This window comes from Rattus norvegicus, chromosome 18 (assembly GCF_021556685.1).
Source record: "Rattus norvegicus strain SHRSP/BbbUtx chromosome 18, alternate assembly SHRSP_T2T, whole genome shotgun sequence".
In the NCBI taxonomy this organism is placed as follows: Eukaryota; Metazoa; Chordata; class Mammalia; order Rodentia; family Muridae; genus Rattus; species Rattus norvegicus.
In genome coordinates, this window is record NC_141551.1 from 15,683,365 (window position 1) to 15,690,180 (window position 6,816).

General features: G+C 43.6%; 1 protein-coding gene across 1 annotated transcript in view; it reads right to left on the reverse strand.

Moving 5' to 3' along the window:
- Positions 1–6,816, reverse strand: part of Ino80c (INO80 complex subunit C) — a 91,614-nt gene extending 84,798 nt beyond the window's left edge. Inside the window, 2 exon segments of the mRNA NM_001428709.1 lie at positions 5,955–6,034; positions 6,621–6,816. The gene's annotated coding sequence lies outside the window, so the exon portion shown is untranslated.

A 6,816-nucleotide genomic window follows, 5' to 3' on the forward strand; every position in this document is an offset into this window, starting at 1 on the left:
ATTTGGCAACGTAACTCAGTTCCACTTATATGACATGCTCAAAAATACATTTTGTAAGGCAAATTAGTAATTGCTAGGAGTGTGGGACAGTGGGGATTCAGATGCTGTTATAGCCAGCTTCGTGAAGTGTTTTTTGTGGTGATGACACAGTTGAGTCTTGAAGTCAGAGGTGCTTAAGGGAGTCAGCCCATGCGATGCAGTGACAGAGAACAGTATATGCGAATATCAACAGCCATGTCCCCTTTTCCTATAGGCTAAGTAATGGGTGACCTATAGAAGAACTGGGAAAATCCCAAAAGGGCTTCTTGCAATATTCTTGTAACCTCTGTGTGTATAAATGTGTGAGGGTGAGCGAGCCCATGGGTGCCTTATTTCCTTGAGACTGGGTCTCTTCACTGACTCTGAAGCTCACAATTTAGTCTGGCCTGACTCTCCTCGAACTCCTAGATACAGCTCCCAGACAGTGTGATTTCTACATAGGCATAATTCATGGCCTTTTCACGAGTGCTGGGCATTTGGATTTGCTCATATAAGCCATCTCTCTAGCTCTGTAACCTACTTTTAAATATGTAGTTATTCCAAAATCGGAAAAAATTTTAAGTAGTCAGAAACAAACAAACAAACAAACAAACAACAACAACAACAACAACAACAACAATAAGTCAATTTCTGGCCAAAATTTGAAAGTTATTTGGTTGTTCAACAGTGGGAAAAATATTGGAAACACCTTCAATATGCCAAGGCAGCCATTAATCTGGGACTGTATTGTCACCAAACACTCCCGGAGTCGAGAGGATATAAAGACATGTCCTGACATATAGAACAGTATAATGCTAATAGAAGTTTCCACTGCTAATACTGAAGGATTCAGGGAAATATCATGTTATCTCAGGGAGAATGTCTGACGTACAAGAAGAAATGATGAAGCAGTAAATCAACAGTCAGCACATCTAAAGACCAGTGATTTTCTACCAGAAGGCCAGTGAGGTGGCTTGGTGGGTAAAGGCACCCACTGCTAAGCCTAATGATCTGAGTTTAATCCCTAGGATCCACAACTTGGAAGGAGAGAAGCAAGTCCCCAAAATTGTCGTCTGACCTCCATGATGTGCTGTGTATCACACACACACACACACACACGCACACACACACACACACACACACACACACCACACACACACACACACAAAACATACATATAACACATTAAATAAAATAAAAATTTAAAAAACAAGAGAAATTCTCCAGCCTAAACAGACATGGTTCACATATTCTCTAAACTAATGTGTCAGAGAAAAGAAAATGATGGTAACAAAAATCAGATTTTTTTTAAGTAGAGAAAAAGATAAAAGAAGAATAAGAAAAATAATGACCCTATAATGAATAATAGAAACATGAACAGATACAATTCTTTCATGTGTGTATTGTGTATGTACACATGTATGTGCATGTTCATAACTGTGTGGACATGTGGAGGTCTATGACTAATGCTGGAGTCTTCAATGCACTCAGGTTTATTGATTGAGGCACAGTTGTTCACTAAATCTGGAGCTCATCCATTCTGGTGTGCTTGACCTGGGGATCCTTTTTCTCTGAATCCTGAGTGCTAGCATTATGGGCAGCTGCCACACTGCCTGGCTTCTAAGAGGGTCCTAGGGATCTCAACTCTGTCCTTTCACAATTGCTTGGCTAGCACTTTACCTACTGGGCCATATCTCCAGGCCCCAGATAAAATTCTCAGAGTAAATTCAGTTAAGGAAAAGTGTGTTGTAGAGCTAAAAAGCAAAAAATCTATTTGTAGAGGAATTTCAATCCAGCAACATGGCTGTTCTGGTGAGGGATCACATCCAAAGGCCTGGGTCTGTGCGATCTGCTGGAATACAGAAATGCCACACACCTTTAATCCCTCTGGCTGGGACACAGACATGTCCTTAGTAAGTACCTTTAATCCCAAACCATGAGGATAAGGTTGATTTGTAGAAGGAAGAAACTATGTTTGAAAGTGATGTTTAATTGAGGGGTAGACAAGGTGATGAAGCAGAGAAAGATTTAACAGAATGAGTTAGAGATAGGATGCAACCAATTCCAAGAACAGATAGGGGAGAGAGGCAACTTTAGAGAGCAGAGAGAGAGAGAGAGAGAGAGAGAGAGAGAGAGAGACAGAGAGACAGAGAGACAGAGAGACAGAGAGACAGAGAGACAGAGAGACAGAGACAGAGAGAGACAGAGAGAGACAGAGACAGAGACAGAGACAGAGACACAGAGAGACACAGAGAGATTCAGAGAGGGAGAGAGACAGGGAGAGGGAGAGAAGGCATGGGACAGTTTTACAGAGACAAGTTACAGGTGAAAATAGAATGAGCCAGAGATTGAGAAGGAGCCAGAAAATTAGAACAGATTGGCAGAGTTAGTTTGAGACAAAACAGAACAATTCAATCAGGAGCTGAGAGAATCCAGATCGAATCAGTCAGCTTGGAAGATTAGATTATTTGGAGGCTAGCAGTTTCCGGGCCTAGAGCTAGAGATAGAACAGAGAAGAAAACACTCTGGGCTTAGCACAAGACAGGTATTCACACAGTTTGGGTCTGGCTCTCATCCCGTACTTCTTCTGAGGAAACAAAATCTACATTTGCACCTATTCAAGTACCACTTACAATGGACACACCTGAAACAGGAAATGAAGAAAGCTGAAAATGAAAGCACAGAAGTACCACATAGAAATGGGCAGTATCACTGTGTTAGTGTCAACTGTTGAGGCCTGCTCTTTTTAACATAACTCTATCCATTTTGTATTCAGCCTCCATTTTGCTTATAAGGTGAAATTAAGTTCAGGTTCTCAGATTCCACTTCCCAGAAATAATTATCCATGACTGACACTGAAGAATGCTACTAATAAGCCAAAAGGTTTATGATTGAATCACTTGTACTCTGTTATCTCAGTGTACTGGAACTCCCCAGTTCACTACCTGCACCTTCCCCCTAATTTAGGACCATTCGGCCCAAAGGATAGCTGGTAATACTTTATCTAATTAGGCAAAATTGTACCACTTCACTGCTTGCTTTTAAACTCTGGAACTTGATGTTTCACATAAAAAGCCTGTGTTCAGGACAGACGGGTACTACAATTAGGTTATTCCTTCTTGTGGTTCTGCTCGATCAGTACTAGGGTGTGAGTTTGATAAAATATTCTTGCTTAACTGAGATCAGAGTTTGTATGGTTGTGTGGCTATTCCTGAAACCCACCATCAACAAAACTGACACTAAGTGAAACTAAAGACTCTAACACCATTGATTAAGAAAACAGTCTCCAGGGGGAGGAGACAAGTGACCTCTGGGGTCACTCATTTTCCCATCATCCACTGAGAAATGCAAACCTGAGTAGATGATCACATGGTGGGATGTCAGTGGGGACAAAGAATCTACAAAGCAAGGACAGGCTTGAGAGCCACAGAGTCTCCCTAGAGTCTCAGATTCTAACATTAATTTTATTTTCTTATGTCTGGGGAGACATTTTTTTTCCAATCAGGCATCAGAAACAACACTCCAGCATTGCCTTCTGATTATGAGCTCTCCTCTCTGTAGTGAGAAATTTAGTGTGTGCGAGTGTGCACATACATAAGAGGGTCACTATGTGTGCCAGAGTGTGGTATCTTAGTGAGGGCTTTAGAGCTGTGAACAGACACCACAACCAAGGCAACTCTTATAAGGACAGCATTTCACTGGGGCTGGCTAACAGGTTCAGAGGTTCAGTCATCAAGGTGGCAGCATCGAGACAGGCATGGTGTAGGAGGAACTGAGAGTTCTATGTCTTCATCTGAAGACTGCTAGGAGACTGGTTTCCAAGCAGCCAGTGGTACTGAAGCCCACGCCCACAGTGATACACCTAATCTAAAAAGGTCGCACCTACTCCAACAAGGCTATACCTCCTCATAGTGTCACTCCCTGGGCCAAGCATATACAAATCATCATGTGATATACAGTATATTTACTATTAAGAATTTGACTACTTGAGGATTTGTTTGAGATCATTTATCTGAGAAAATATTTTGAGACATTTCACTAAGGGAAAAATTCTGCTTTATCTAACCAAGTCAGCAACAGTTAGCTGGGCAAGTTACTAACGTATATTCAAAGAAGTGCAAATATGGTAAGGCCTTCTGGCCGTGGTAGAGCCTTCCGAGGGTGGGGTAGGCAGCAACTGTTTGGCTATTGCAGCTCATTCTTTTGCAAGGTGAAGCCTTAGCTTCTTAACTATGAAATCACAACCTACTTTTAAAAATTCTCAAAGACTTTTCTGGAACTGGGTGGAGACAGAGCAGTTCTGCCTCTCAGAAGAGCAAGACCAGGAGAGCTGTATTATCGAACACCCATCTTCAACACGTATGAATCATGCTACAGACTGAGGAAGACAATGTTAACATCTCATAGCTTAAAAGAGGTATACTCAGCGCTTGCCTAGGAAGCTCAAGGCCCTGGGTTCGGTCCCCAGCTCCGAAAAAAAGAACAAAAAAACAAACAAACAAAAAAAAGAGGTATACTCTTAGGGTGGGAGAGTAGGAGGGCTGGTCCCACCCGAAACTGGCTGCAGCACTCAGGAGAGAAGCCTGCATCTCACCTGGGCAGCACAGAAGAGCCGGCCTTGGTAGCTCCAAGGGTGTGGGATCAGGAGACCTGGCCCTGCCCCTCACCTGTGCAGCATGGGAGAGCTGGCCCCAAGGGCATGAGATCAGGTGAGCTGGCACCACCCCTTGCCAGCTGCAGCAGTGGGGAGAACAGGTCCTGCACCTTTCCTGGGCAGCACAGTAGAGCTGGCCCTGGTGGTGTAGGCCCAGGAGATCCTGGCCCAAGGGTATGAGAGTGGGAGAGCTGGCCCTGTTCCTCACCGGGGCAGCCCCAGAGAGTTGGTGGTGTGAGCACCAGAGAGCTGTCAGACTGACTAACTCAGCTACCACATGGGCCCAGATCCAGGGCTTTGAATCTGTCCACTCCGACATCTACCCTGCTGGGAACTGCTGGAGCACGTGAGGGGCTGGGCCCCAGAACCAAAGCTGCGGGATCTCCATAACAGGATATACAAGAGGGGTCCTATAAGGATCCAGTAGTGATGGTGTAGCAGAAACCAGAGGCCTAGAACCAGACCAATGACTCACTGCGATGAGCATTCTCAAGAAAAGCTATTTGGGCAAAAGGGTACACTGTGTGACACACGGGGACACTGCAGCTTCCAAGGTGAGACTTTGGTTCGTTTGTTTGTTTGCTTGCTTATTTTCTTGTGTGGGAGAGGTTGCTAAGGCAGAGGTATGCAGGGACAGAGAGACTAGTGGGATTCGGGTACGTGGTGTGAAATTCACAAAGTATTAATAAAACTTTTTTTAAAGTATGCTCTTTTTCCATAATTAAAAAAGAAAAGTAACTTCTCCTGTACAAGATGTAGCTTGTTAGCCTTCGTTGAGGAAGGGGAGGGTCTCATGAGGCTGCAGCTCCCCGTGAGGTTTATCTGCAGTTACATGCAGTTGATGTTTTCCTCAGTGGTGTAGACATTGGTGGGGTGTGCATGGTCCTGTAGACAAACCTTCACCCATACTCCTCTGAGCCTTCCCAGTGAAACCCACTGCGTCAAAAAAAAAAAAAAAAAAGGCGTGGAAATGTAGGGGGTGGGGACAAGTTGAGAAGAGGGGGACAAGAGAGAGTAATGTGGTGAATAGGAACAGCATACGTTATCTGCATGTGTGAAAATGTCAAAACCAAAATCAATACGCCAATGTCTGTAGATTGTTCCTTAGTGGGTTTCCTTTCCCTGGAGAGAGGGGTGGGGCATGAGGAGTGAGGGGCGTGGCATTTGGAAGCACTGTTCACACTCCTGTTTAGTTTGGAACCCTCTGGGATACAGAGTTTCTATCGCATAGAGCTTTTACTCTTGCTTGTTTGAAAAGATTCCGTTGTGTGTTCTTACTTACCGTGACGGCAGGAATCTAGTCTGAGGCCACACGCAGGAGAGCCAGAGGGAAAACGGAAAACCATCCACACGGGCTATGATCTGAAGGCAGAATGGAGGACAAGGCCCGTGAAGCCAAACCAGAGATAAGTTCATTGCAAATGAGAAGCAGGAAAGGAAAATTTCCAGTTTCAATTTCTGTAATCGCTCACTAAGTAAACGCCCCGCCATGATGCACTCTGAAATATATTCGTTAATTATTTTAAGGTGAGAGTAGTGAAGAAGAGTTACTGGGGAAAGTAACTTTAAATTACAAAAGAAAGAGAGGAAAAAAGAAGAGAGGGGGCAGGGAGACTGGAGAGGTGGCTCAGTAGTCAAGGACACTGGCTTCTCCCTCAGAGGACTGGAGTTCGATTCCCAGCACCCACAGGGCAGCTCATAGTTACCTATAACTCCAGTTTGAGAGGATCTGACACCTTCACACAAACATACACACAGGCAAAACTTCTAAATAAAAATAAATAGATTATTTTAAAAACAAAAGAGACAAGAAATGAGTGTCTATGTTTTCACAAGGTTCTGAAATATTATTACCTTCTGGTAATAACATATCTCCCGATAGAAACTCAAAATAAACAACCAAATTCAATCAGACTTATTAAGACTTTATTATATAAGGAGCACTTACTCATCCATTCCTTGGGTAGGCTGTTGGTTTGTTCTTAGAGATTGGAACTTTGAGAAACAACTGTGCTCCTTCTGTGTGCTCCTCACATCTTAAGCACTACGCACCATTCACTAGAACGTGAGAACGCCTGCTTGCTATGTAACTAGATTAAAAGGAAGAGCATGGCTCTCGTACACTGTTATAAAATTTCCTCATC